Raw genomic sequence first — 13,234 nt, 5'->3', positions numbered from 1 at the left:
TTTGTAATCTTTTCATGTGCATGCTAGAAAAAGGAGTTGTTCGTTTTATGAGATCAAGCCCTTTGTTTGATGTTTTTCAACAAAGTGGTATTGAGACTTCTTTGTATGTACTCAATATCATAATGAAAGGTTGCCATCATAGCTGATCAAAAAAAGGCTCACTATAATTAATCCCAAGATGTACCCAATAACACTAAAAACTCCTGAGAATAAAAAAAGCTATGTTACATCTTTTCTGAAATTTACATTAGATTTACAAATTTTATTTTAAATATGTGACTTTGTAGCATAACAAATTGGACAAATACTGCTGTTTTTATGCACCAGGATTTCAATTTCAGATCGGTATAATCTCTTGCAGGCTTCTTGCATCACCTGAGATCTGCCTCAAAGGAGTGATATGTCATTCAAACACAGAACATCTACGCTTTCATCTTGCATTGTAAGGATATTTGTGTTTGCAATCAAGGCTATAATTATTAAAATTTGTAAGAGTGCAAATCAGAATGATCGTGGGGTGGTGGCCTTCTCTTTGTCACTGGAGCACAGCACACACTCAGTGACTGATATATATATATATATATATATATATATATATATGCTCCTGAATATAACACATATGCATATTCTTATATTTGCATCTGCTAATTTAAAAAGTTTGTAGATATATTGGTGGCCCTTGTTCCTAAGTCACAGGTATCTACATTGTAATGAGATATTTACACAAGAAGAAGTTTCACATACAATTTTTTTTGTTTACTTTTAGTGAAATATGAACCGCCAAAATACACAAGTACGTTCTGTAAATGCTTTTTATGAACAGTGCCTGTAATAAGGTTGCTTAACAAACAACTTCTTCCCAATCCTTAGCAGGAACACATCTCCTAAAGAAATTTTTAGTTGGTTTCTAGCTTTTACATATATAACGTTGCGTTTTAGTGACATTCAGTTGTGCTGTGATCAAGTTTTCTGTTTCTGATTCTGAGAGTTTTCTGTTTGCTCAAACTGATCAAAGTCATGTTAATGCTTTACATCACCCACATATAATTTCCCAACTCAGACAACCTTAAATCTTAAATTTTGCCATGAGGAAATGTTTGCTCCTTGGTTGCAAAATACCTGGTCAGAATCTCATTTTAAATACCATTTTATGAGTTTATCGTACTATTTTATGATAAGTTTATCCTTTTGTCTGAAGAACCAGTAAAATACCTGTTGAATATATTAAAAATAAACTAGGGAATTACTGTATATTTATTTTAATATTTGATAATTCAAATGCAAATTGGTCCACCTGGGCACAGTTAAGACAGTTGAGCAAAAATGAGGAGATTTAACAAGAAAAGATTGTAACTGAAAAGGACAAAGAGATATTTTTTCAGTCACTGGTCAATGTTCCCACTGGGCACTCTGATTGTTATGTTAATTGTTCTCTTACTGACTATTAATACAGGGAAAGATATTCACAAAATGTGGGTGCAATATGCATAAGCAATAAAAAATTTAAACGACTAATCATTTGGAGAGTTTTAGAAATTCAAAACTGCCTGATCTTATTATTTGCTGTGTTTCGTTGGAAAATCCAGTAGTTAGAACTAATATGAGGACATTTTGAGTTAAGAAATTAAACTCATTTCTTTGTTTTAATTGTAAGACAAAGGTTGGAAGACCTTTTGTATGGAAGGAAGAAAACTAATAAGATACATGCAGATAATTGATGAGATATTACAAATTATGTTTTAATTCAACATGTCAGATAATGTCTGCATGCAAATAAGTATCAGAAACTTGATTTATCTCTTAAAATATGTCAATGCAATGAAAATTAAAATAAAGCAATAATAGTTTACTTTTATTTAGGTGAAGTGACAGAACTTGCATCAACTCTAGCATAAAACTAACTCAGTAGTTCAGGAAAAAGAACACAGTCAGAAATAGTGATAGCACTGTGTCAAAGGACCATTAACTGGTTGTTCATATACAAGAAAGTGTTCAATGTGGCTGAATTTAAATAATTCCCCACAGAACATTGGGCCAAAATTCCTCCATAGTAATGTAAAAAAAAAAAAAAGCTAATTGCCAACAATCACAAACACTTTAGAGCAGTTGGTTTATTAGTTTGAGGTGTGAATCTGTTTGATAAACTGAAACATGATGTACCAAAAAAACAAAAACTGGAGAAACCTGGGGCAATAATTAGGAAAATGTTTTTTTCATACCTCTGTGGCCTACAGTACATGTAAACTTTGTTAATGCTGCACTTTATTTCTTCCTGCAGCATGTTGCAAATCAATGTAGAAAGATGTACGGATAGGGCCGCAGCAGTTTTAACCTGCCTCCCTGCTGTCTTTAGGGTATTTTTCTAACTCTTTTCTCCAGTGTGCACATAATGGATACATCAGGACCATGAATTTGCTGGTAAAGACTGAAGTTGTCCACTAGGGATTCTGTTTTCATTATAAAGATGCACCTGCAAGGTTGATTGAAAGCTAGATTTTATAATTAATTGTAACTCCGCTAATGTGCACTGCTAAATGTAATTCCTGTGTGCAGCAACCATATTTTGCTACAAATTTAGATCAATTACGGCACTTTTTATAATTAATTATATTGACTCTTTTTTTTTTTTCTTTTTGACTTGGAAGCCTCCTGAGTTTTCTAGCATCCCTCATACAGACGACTGATGATACACATTGAAAATCACTACCTTAGTCCACCATTGTTGGTTTTAAGCTTATCCTCTTTAAATCCTCTCACTGGTTCATAGTCATCCATCTTCTTGTTGCACCACTAGTACTCAAACTGTTGTCTTTATTAGATCCCTCCTTCTTTACCTTCATTTACTTACCTTCCTTGAACTCTGCTTTTGTAAACTCTTCAGCTGCTCATGCCTCTCTTGTCCTTTTATCTCATGTCTCCTCTGTTCCAGCTTTTTATCCTTTGCCGCTTCCCTTGCTCTCTAAATTAGCATAGAGAGCCGGAGGTACATGGTTTCTTACGTATTGATCTATCCATTTTTAATGGCCCTATGCTTCCCAGAGCAGGAACCATCTTATGCAGGTTCCGTTGGACCAGTGACGCTGTCAGGGCTTGTTGGCACTCCATGCTTCTTAGAACAAGAGCAGACGACCTTGGAGGTCCATTAAATATGCTCCCAGGGGACACAGACTGGTCCATCAGCCATGGTCCCACATGACAATGAGAGACAGTTTTTTTGTACTGAATGTAGATCAATAAAATGGAAGAAAAAAAAAGACTGCATAGCCTATGCAGATAAAGTTTTTAATATTGTAATGAAAAATTCTTTGTGATATAAGTTTTAATATCTGCTGTGTAAATGATTGAAATTCACACAACCTTCCTTTTTATAGATGTGGATTTTTCTCAGTCATACAGCCTGTCAAATCAGACGCCAACAATTTTGACTAATCAGAATTTCACAACAGGCTTATCCTTACTGAGCATTACTTATAAGAAGAGAAACTCAATATCCACGTAAGACCATGAGAGCACTGGAGGTCACTGGAACATAAGTAATGAACATTCAGCAGTCACTTGAAATCTTGGACCAAATTAATTCTTATCTATACTGAGTTTTCTTAAAAAATGTTTTTGTTTCTTTTGTTCTTTCAATTCATATGCTAATACCTGCAGTGTTATAAAGATGTAAATAATGAGGACTTTTAATAATAAATCAAAATACAACATGTGGTGATGTCGAATAAATAAGTACACCCTTTAAACATTTGAATGCAGGTGAACTTGTCACAAATAATGAATGTATAACTTTGGGAACATTTTATGTTTCTAGTCTAAAATCTAAAGTAATTTTCTTAGATTATTTTATCTATTGGCAAAAAAAAATTATTATAATTTTACAATTCCTACTGTTCTATTTGTTTCATAAAAAACATTTTTTGTAAGCATAAAAATACATAAACTTCCAAATACTTGGTAACAGAATGTAGAATACTGAGATATGTATGTATTTAATTCAGATAAAGCTAATGTTACTAAATAAAATATTATGATGGAGTAGAGACATGAACTTAACATTTTACCACAATGTTTTATAGTAGTATTGTGATAATGATAACAGTGGCAATAAGAACTATTTATTTATTCTATTTTAGGTAACTGCATGGTTCCTTCTGCATGGTAAAACTGTTGGTTTACCAATCCATCTTTGTTCCAGTCCTCACCTATGGTCAAGAGATATGAATCACAAATCCAAGAAAAAGATCCTGGATACAATAGGCCAATAAGGTATGACATATCAAGTGAGGAGATCTATCATCTGGGACAGATTTTCTCAATCTTTATCCTCGGGGACCAATACCCTGCATATTTTAGATGTGTCTCTGCTCCAGCACATCTGTTTACAATGATAGCATCAGCTATTAGCTAGCTCCTGCATGCCATTAAGTGCTGCAGAAACTTGTTAATCACCCACTTATTCAGGCCAGGTGTGTGGCAGAAGGGAATCGCCTGAAATATGAAGAAAAGTGATCCTTAAGGACTAGGATTGAGAAACATTGATCTGGGAGGAGCTCAGAATGGAGCTACTGTTCCTTCACATTAAAAAGGTGTCAGTTCAGGTGGCTCAGCTTCTGATCAGGATGCCTCCTGGGCATAACTTCCTGAAGTTTTCCAAACATGTGTCACTGGGAGGAGACCCAGGGTCAGAACCAAAGCTGTCATGTAGAGTGAATTTAAAGACTGGACCAAAATGCATAGGCACGTCTAGGTAGATCAAAGCCCAATTTCCTTGATGAAATAAGAAAACTCATAACAACAAGGAGAACAGGACATGATGCAGAGGTAAAATAACAATGGTCAAGCAGAGGGAAGGCAAATAATAATCGCAAAGGAACTCAGAAAGTACAAACCAAAGAAAATTGATGGCTGGAAATAACACAAAATACCTAAAAATGATTTCTTTATTCATTCATTTTTCAAACATATTTGAATATGAAATGTATGGTATTGTGTTATTGAAACTGCCATGACTTCATCATTGCAATTTCACAAAAAAGGGTTGTACAAATACACAAGCGACTAACTACGTTCACAGATTTTCAATCAAATTGTACACCAATATCCTGCAAGAGGGACTGAAATATAAAACAGTGCACATCCAGCTACACACAAGGTTTATCTATGAATACAAATAAATACAGCATAGAGAACACATTTTTAGTGCTGAGCTCAAAGCAGAGAGCAACCCCCAAGGTTTTTACCCTTCCTGACAGCTAGTCAGGTGGGTCTGTTCTCCAGCTGCTAGCTCACAGATAGCCAGAAACTCGCCTAATGAGATCACTGCCTTCCAATTCGGTGAGGGTCAGCGCTCATTTCGAGCAATTCATTTTTAATTGGTCTCGAATCTAATCCATTTCATAACGCCTGCTCTGGAGCTCATCTTGCCTCAAGCTTGCTGAGTGACACTGAACAATTCCTTTGATGTTGTTTTCTATTATTTATTAGCCTAAAAGTATGGTATCACTGTTACTGTTATTTGGTTAGTAGCTGGTATTAATGCTTGAGATATACTACAATGTTGTGAATAACACAGTGCTTTTGCCAACCTTTAGAGCAAATAATGTTTAAATTGAATGAATGTACTTGACAAAATATGAATATGCTTCTTTTTTGTACGTTTTTTCTTTTTTTAAGACTTACAAACACAGCCTGAAGTAGGACTAAAACTGATAAATGCTTGGGTTGTTTCCAACTAACTACACAAAACAGAGCACTTAACCCAAGGCTACTTAAAGAATTATTCAAAAGTGTGCAAGTCTTTAGTGTCGATGCACAAGCACAAAATTGGTCTCTCTCTTCACCAATAAAACTTCAATAATATGAGACTGAGGTCCTTATTTTTCTGTATTTTAATAGCTCATTAAGTAGTTTCACCCAACTCTTTTCTTTTTTTTCCTGAATCTTTCCTTCTTGGTGTATGGTGTGCTCCGAAGCTGTGCCTCCCTCTTTGCCTCCATCAAGATGTCACTTCTAATTTGCTGTTTGTGCTGACTCCATCCCTGCTAGCAATCAGCGAAGAAGACATCCATTACTCTTTGTCGTGACAGGTCCCCTCAGACTCCCGCTGGACCTTAATGACACCTGACAGAGCACAGGTTTGCTACTTAGCAAACTGGCCCCCTCAGGGACAGCCTATGGGGCCCATTTAGCTAACATGTTCTTGCATAGATAACAAAGAACTGACATGAGGAAAGCAGCAGAAGATGTGTGCTTTAGAAATGTTTCACATATTTTGATCATTAATAAATCATTAATAGGATCATTAATAAATGGCTAGTGTGAGCAAAAAAAAAAGTAGCTCAAATTATAGAGCTAGTCTGAGCAAAAACAGACTAACCAGAAAAAGCTCAAGTTGTGTCCTTGGAGAAACCTTCTATATTTTTTCTCAAAGCTTTAGAACCAATTTTAAAATAAGACTTGGGTGCTTAGTTTGTTTAAAACAAACTCTGGTTCATTTCCCCACTTGGTTCAACTCATTAGATTAGCAATCACTCTAGGATGTGGACCGAAACACCCATACCAAGATCGTTTGGAGGAAGTATTTAGGTTCCAAAATAAAATCCATGAATAGATGAATACTAAACTGAATAGATGTGGGCCCACTGTATATTGGGTTCTCCTGCTCCAGACACATCTGACTTATAAACAAACTGAACGTTCTCACATACTTTGCAGGAACAGGTTTTGGTTCGCTTGGAGTTTTCTTTGTGTGAACTCGGAAAGTTACAAATGAACAAACTCATCAACTGATTCAGACCAATATTCCAATTAAACACATTCTGTCTGTCTGTATGTGCTAATCTAGAGTTGAGGTAATCTAATAACAAAGGAAACTTCAAGATTTTTCATTCAGAGCAAAGTTAAATCATAGGCGAACAAATGTCCTGAAGGTTATTACAATAGCAAAAGATCAATTGCAGGCCACATTAAGCAATCTTAGTTGGCTCATACATACAGGCCATACTCATCATAAAGCCTCCTTGTAAAGCTGTGGTCTGGTGCCAGTACTGTGAGCTGGTTGTTCACAATACTTATTTGAACCCGTCATATCACAATCATTACACAGTCTTTGAGAGTCTCTTTCCATTAAGATGTTATATTGTTCATATCAATAAAGACTTTTTGTTAGCGTTGGCAACTTGATCTAGCCAAAAGCAGAGAAATGAGCCGTGAATATGAATTTTAGAACTGACTGCACCTGTAAGGCCTGCCAACACTGTAAATAATGCAGCCAATGGTTTTGTTTATGAGTTTATGAGGTCTTGCTAGAATGATATTGTTCATTTAAGGACATTAAAAGAGCAAATCTATCTCTCCTGTCTTGTGATTTACGTGCTGTTAAATGTCTTCAGCAAATGCGAGACAAATATTTTGTAGGATTTAAAAATATTAAACAGACTGTAAGTCAAACTGAACAGTAACGGGAAGTAATATCGCTTATTTTGGTATTTGTCTTTTAAAAATTGTAATATTAACTCATTCCAAAGCCAGGGGCCGTAATGGGTAAGAAATAATTTGTTTGCATTGTTACAAGCTCTGCCTTGATATTACACTAATGGAAAAAATAAACAAGCATCAACGTCTAGTGCATTTTATGAAATGCTGATTTTCAAAGAAGCTGAGTACATATTTGTCATGTAAATGGGAATCATGAACTCTGATGATTGATCTAAATCTTTATGCCCCAGGCAGCAGCAATAAAAGTCCTGACCTCATTAGTTTATTGCCTTAGGTTTGACATAGTCCCCCTGTGTAAATATGTTGGTGTATTTTTTTCTTAAACATAACACAAAAGAGAATGCCTGTTTTAGACACTTATAAGGCATCTTATTAAAACACTGAATGCAAACAAGATTTATTAATATACAAAACATTTACATTTCCTAAGTTAAGGTAAGGTATGAGGAGACAGAATATCATAAATTAAGAGCCGTTTGGGAGCTGAAAAAGCCGGCTCTTTGGGAGTTCTCTGAAAAGAACAAAACTTTCCATCACTAGAAGGAGTAGAGAAATCTCTTCTCATGCAGATTTGAGTGCAACACACCCAGATGATTGGTTGTCTGGGGATATTGGCCTGCACTCCATGTGAAGGTCTATTGGACCACCAGTAGAAACCCAGACCATTTAGTTGCTTCTGTCTTTGCTTTTTAAAGCTCACTAGACTTTGTGTTGACTTTGAGAACATTAGTTCTGCTAAAGCTTGAATGTTTATCACACTTTCATATGTGTGTAACATTTATCAAACTTATATTAAAGATACATTTCATATTGTGCTGTGGTTTATTTATTTTTCTTTAGAATAGTTTGAGATGGTTTTTTGTGTTTAGCTGAATATGTCTTAATTTTTATGACCGCTTGCAAGGATCAACCTCTCCAAGAGTTGAATATGTTGCTTTTCTTTGCCAAGACATCCATTATCCCTAAAGGTATAACAGAAATCAAAAGGTGGAATAAAGGAGACAAAATGTTGAACTCGAATCACACTATTGCGTGTCCATCTTGTATTGGCATATGGTCTGCAGCTTTAGTGGCTCTACAACATCCCCTGTCTACATCTGTCACTGTAGCTTATGCAAACCTAAGAAATGGCATACATGCTACAAATAAATTTACTACTTCATTGCGTTTTTTAATAATTTGAGTGATGAGAGCCTCTCATTTCCAATCAAAAAACTATACTTCTTAGTTGAAAGAAGATTATTTTAAAACTAAACCTGCCAGGGGTAGCAATAGTTTTTGGCATAACATGGGTCTTTGTTTTGATACATTAATTTCCAGCAGGATCTGACCATATCTTCTATTACCCGCTGTTGATTTGCCATTGATTTTTCCACTTCACACACTGAATTGCATTTGCATTAGCACATCATAGAGCCAATCTAGCACATATGTTTGAAGCCGTAGGCACCACTGTTGCCATTTTGCTTATTCGATGTTGTTGTGTGTAAGCAAATATCTGTCTGAATAAACAAAGGGAAACAACAGCAGATTAAAGAGGGCGTTTTTTTCTGCTTATAAGGCACAACAGATGTGTCAAAAGGGCTAATATATCTCTTACCAGTGTCCTTGATGAGGATATTCTTTTCTCAGTGATGGAGGAGTGAGGATGAGGAGACTAATGGCAGTAAAAACAAGGCTTAGCACCTTCATACAAAGGATGGTTGCAAGCTCATAAAGTGACTACACCTCACTGCTGCCTCATAAATCCTTCTGTTATTGCTATAGATTGCTAGTGGCACATCTCCCAATCTATAAGTATGCAGATAAAAAGTTTAACTCATGTTTTCAGAATGTATTCTCCTGTATTTGAAGACTGTGAAAGCCTGTGCTAAACCTTCCCCATGGAGCAGTTCTTAAATTGCATTCTCGTTATATAGCTAAGAGCACACTGAATTAAAGACTGAAGTGCTAAGAATCGTCAGATATCTCATGGGTTGCACATAACTGGCCCCTGCAACCTGCTCACCCAACCCAAGCGGTCCACTGGCATGTAAAATTTAAAAACTAAAGTGCCTTCGAATGGTTGTTGGCAATGAAAATTAATAGCAGCTCATGACAGTAAAGCCGCATTGCACCATAAAAACTCCGCTTCGGATCCACATTTCCTTCAGGGCCCAGTTTTTTTCTGTAATTTTACGTTCAGGTCTGTATTGCTGAATCCCAGTGGCTCTCATAATTCTGAACTGGTTGTTATAAAATGTGAAAACTGAACATTTTCACATTTTATACCCCTTTGTGGTCTGTTTTAGGCCAAGCTGTCTGAAAGACCAATGGTACAAAAGAGACAAGGTAAGGAAAAAAAAAAAGCCTCATCCAGATTTTTTTTTATCCTGGCTAAAACGCAGTATTGAGAACTGACATTTTACTAATAGAGTTTATTCATTCTTACCCTATATTATTTGGAAAAGGGCTCTTTGTATTTTCCATTTGTTATTGTGTGTTTGATGAATGAGGTTGTCAGTGTGAGAGTGGTTTAATTGTACACAGACAGCATAACCTTAGACATTACCACAAAAGCACTTGAAAGTTTATTCTACCCTAATGTGTATCAGATATGACTTGCAGTAAGACAGTAAAAGGAAATTTTTTATTGGATTGTAAGTGAATTTTAGCATTAAAATGTAAGAAATAAATCTGTTTAAACCATCATCCATTTTATTCATGAATCACCAATAGACTGAACAGTGTCAAGTTCAATGTGATGTCATTAGAATATAATTGATGGATGCAATAATTGATGGTTGCTCATTTAGTGGTCTGAAATCTAGGTAAGAATTGATACAAACTGCAGGAGGACATTCTAATACAAATATAAATATAATACACTCTGTTATCTTTGTACGTCTAATCAAGCGTCAGTAATGATGATGATGCATTAATCTCACCTATCGTAGATTATCACTGACTTTGGCATGATAGATGTACTTCTTTTATGGCTTACTGTAAAACCACTGTTTGCAGATTCTATGATCATCAGGTGGCACAGACAGCTGTGAGTGGATGAGTTGAATGGCAGCCAGGAAAATAACATTCACACTTTTATGAATCCTGTGGGTAAAATGGCCTGTGGCAGCAGTGGTGGCGTAGAATACAAAATGAAGACCATCATAGCCCAAACCTGGGCTGATCTAATGAGTATTTAACATAGGAAAACAGCACAGATTGGGGACCATAGTTGTAGGATACAGATGAATTACATGAAGGAGTGGATAGAATATGCAGTGGGAAAATGAGTATTAAATGTCTCAACAATTTCTAGGTAAATCTAGGTCTAGTATTTCTATTTATATTAAATTCTTCTAAGATGCCCTTACTAACCAATTAGTCCACTCATACAAAGAAATCAAGTCAAATTAATCCACAAACGAAGTTACGATGGAAAATTAGAATGACACAGTATCAATTTTTTAAATAATTACATAAATTTGATGAACACTTTGTGGCAAAGTCTTGTTTGGCTATAACTTCAAGTGATCTCCTGCGGGAAGAAACAAGTCACTTGTGTTGCTAAGATGTAATTTTGGCCCATTCAGCCACAAAAAACTACCTTGAAAGTTCTTGAGGTTCTTTTTGTGCACTCTGATGTTCAGTTCTTTCTATAGATTTATAACTTCAAACCTTCAGCATGGCGTTTTGGGGTGATGTGCAGAACAATTTTCCTCCTTACTTAGAAAGACGTGTGCAATGACAAAGATTTTTTCATCTTTGGCCTCTTCTGATGAAACTATGCATATTCTTTCAGTATTTCACTCAGTCATCTATGTTTTCTGCAGCAAACATAATGAGCTTCAACACACTTTTTCATCAGCAGTAAGGACTTAATCAATCAATCAAGTTTATTTGCATAGCACATTTCATCAACAAGTCAGTTCAAAGTGCTTTACATCATAAAAACACAGATTCCTCAACTTAATTGAAACAAATATTTTATTTTCCATATGTGTAGAGCACTTGATTTGTTACCAACATCTATTGTGAATTTTATGACAGTAAAATTATTGGAAATATGTTATGAAAAACACAATAAATTGTCAAATTCCCTTTCAAATCTCCCTGATTACTTATTCATTTTACGCAGAGATAATATACATTTCATTAACCTTTTAAAAGGAGGTATGATATCAGGTAATAGCAAAAACACTAATTTCCACCTGCAGTCCCTGGACAGGTTGATGGTAATCAAATATAATTATCAGTCTATGAATTAGTGAAAAGCCACTATAATAATTAATTACACACATCCAATGAATCATTACCCACATCTCACTAAAACCAAGCAAGCCAATCAAACTACAATCCTACAGACCATTAATAAAGCCATTGCTTGTCCTAATTAGAAGAGTACAAATCTGCTTTTTTAATAGCCTCTTTTTGACAAATGTGAAAACATTTTGTAACTAGTATATGTTATAATTTCATTTGGCAAATCTGGCACACTCTTTAAAGGGGGGCAGTGTGTGATTTACTCTTGCACACGGTTTCCTGTTATTTAGCTAAGATTGAAACCAATCTCTATCGTTTCACAAGAAAATTAGTAAATGGATTAAGCTGTAGCTTTCTGTCTTCACTGTTTTGTAGAGTCGTTTAATGCACAGCTCTGAATTCAAACCATGAATAGTTTTTTTAGGAGTTCAAATTTGTGTTGTCCTCTTTAAAGGAAATACATTTATTTCATAAAGCATTGGTTGTAGCTCTCTGAAGTAGAATTATGGCCATTAATACATTATGCAATTGTTTTTGTTGAATATTGTGATGGGATTTTTTATGTCTTAATAAGAACCCCCATTAGCCATTGCCTTGACAATGCCTTATCCTCTTGTGGTCTGCATCATAAAAACACATTTATTACACAAAAACAGTTACACACACTATTAATACTTTGGTAACAGAACATAATAATTAATTCATACATGTATAAGTATAGTACTAATAAAATAATTAAGAGATGTGTTGAATCTGACTTCTTTTTAAAAGAACTTTGTGTTTTCTGCAGCTAGTAATAATCATTTTCAAGCCTGTCCAAACATGACAATTTTGTTTTTGAATACAGTTTATTCAGTCAAAAGCACATAATTAATAATGCATAATTTTCACTGTTACAGTGTTGAACCTTTGACCATAAATATGTCTAACATTAAAAAGAAACAGCAGGAAATAAAGAACAATTACAAGATGACATTAAATTCTCCATAACCTTCTAAGATCCCTATTAAAATATATTAGTTTTCTCAGCAATATTCTTTTGTTTAATTGGGTTGTCCTGTCATGAGAAAACTGAGAAAGCCAAGCTGAGTGGGAAAGTGACTTACATTAAAATATCACAAAGTCATGAAGTAAAACTAGTCTGCCTTAGTTACACACAAAGAATGGAGAACAGGTAGAAGAAAGATAATGCAAGTTACAGCGTGACCCAGAGGAGCCTCTTGTGTTGTTTAGGATGACCTTTCCTTCCTCTGATGAAACAGAGTTGAAGCTTGTGTGATTAGAGGAGATGCCTGCTGTGGAATAGGGGATGACCCTTCTTCACACCTTTGGCCTCTGGGTTTCATTGGCTCTCCATCTCCAGAGTTGCAGCAGAACTGTGAGGAAGTAGAAAACAGAGTGGATTGCAAGTCACAATTTATTAATGTTACATATTTTTAAAGGTTTTATTAAAAACAAAGACAAGTGTAAGAATCTAGGAGATAGATTGTGT

At 35.2% G+C, this 13,234-nt stretch overlaps 1 long non-coding RNA gene across 1 annotated transcript in view; it reads left to right on the top strand.

The window, feature by feature from the left end:
• The window catches only part of LOC114142647 (uncharacterized), a 37,214-nt gene that overhangs the window by 17,822 nt on the left and 6,158 nt on the right, over positions 1-13,234 (top strand). Inside the window, exons 2-3 of the long non-coding RNA XR_003595088.1 lie at positions 4,134-4,266; positions 9,789-9,828. This is a non-coding gene — a long non-coding RNA (uncharacterized LOC114142647). The remainder of the gene's footprint in view (positions 1-4,133; positions 4,267-9,788; positions 9,829-13,234) is intronic.

This window comes from Xiphophorus couchianus, chromosome 4, assembly GCF_001444195.1.
Source record: "Xiphophorus couchianus chromosome 4, X_couchianus-1.0, whole genome shotgun sequence".
Lineage (NCBI taxonomy): Eukaryota > Metazoa > Chordata > Actinopteri > Cyprinodontiformes > Poeciliidae > Xiphophorus > Xiphophorus couchianus.
This window is presented reverse-complemented; position numbering and strand designations above follow the sequence as displayed.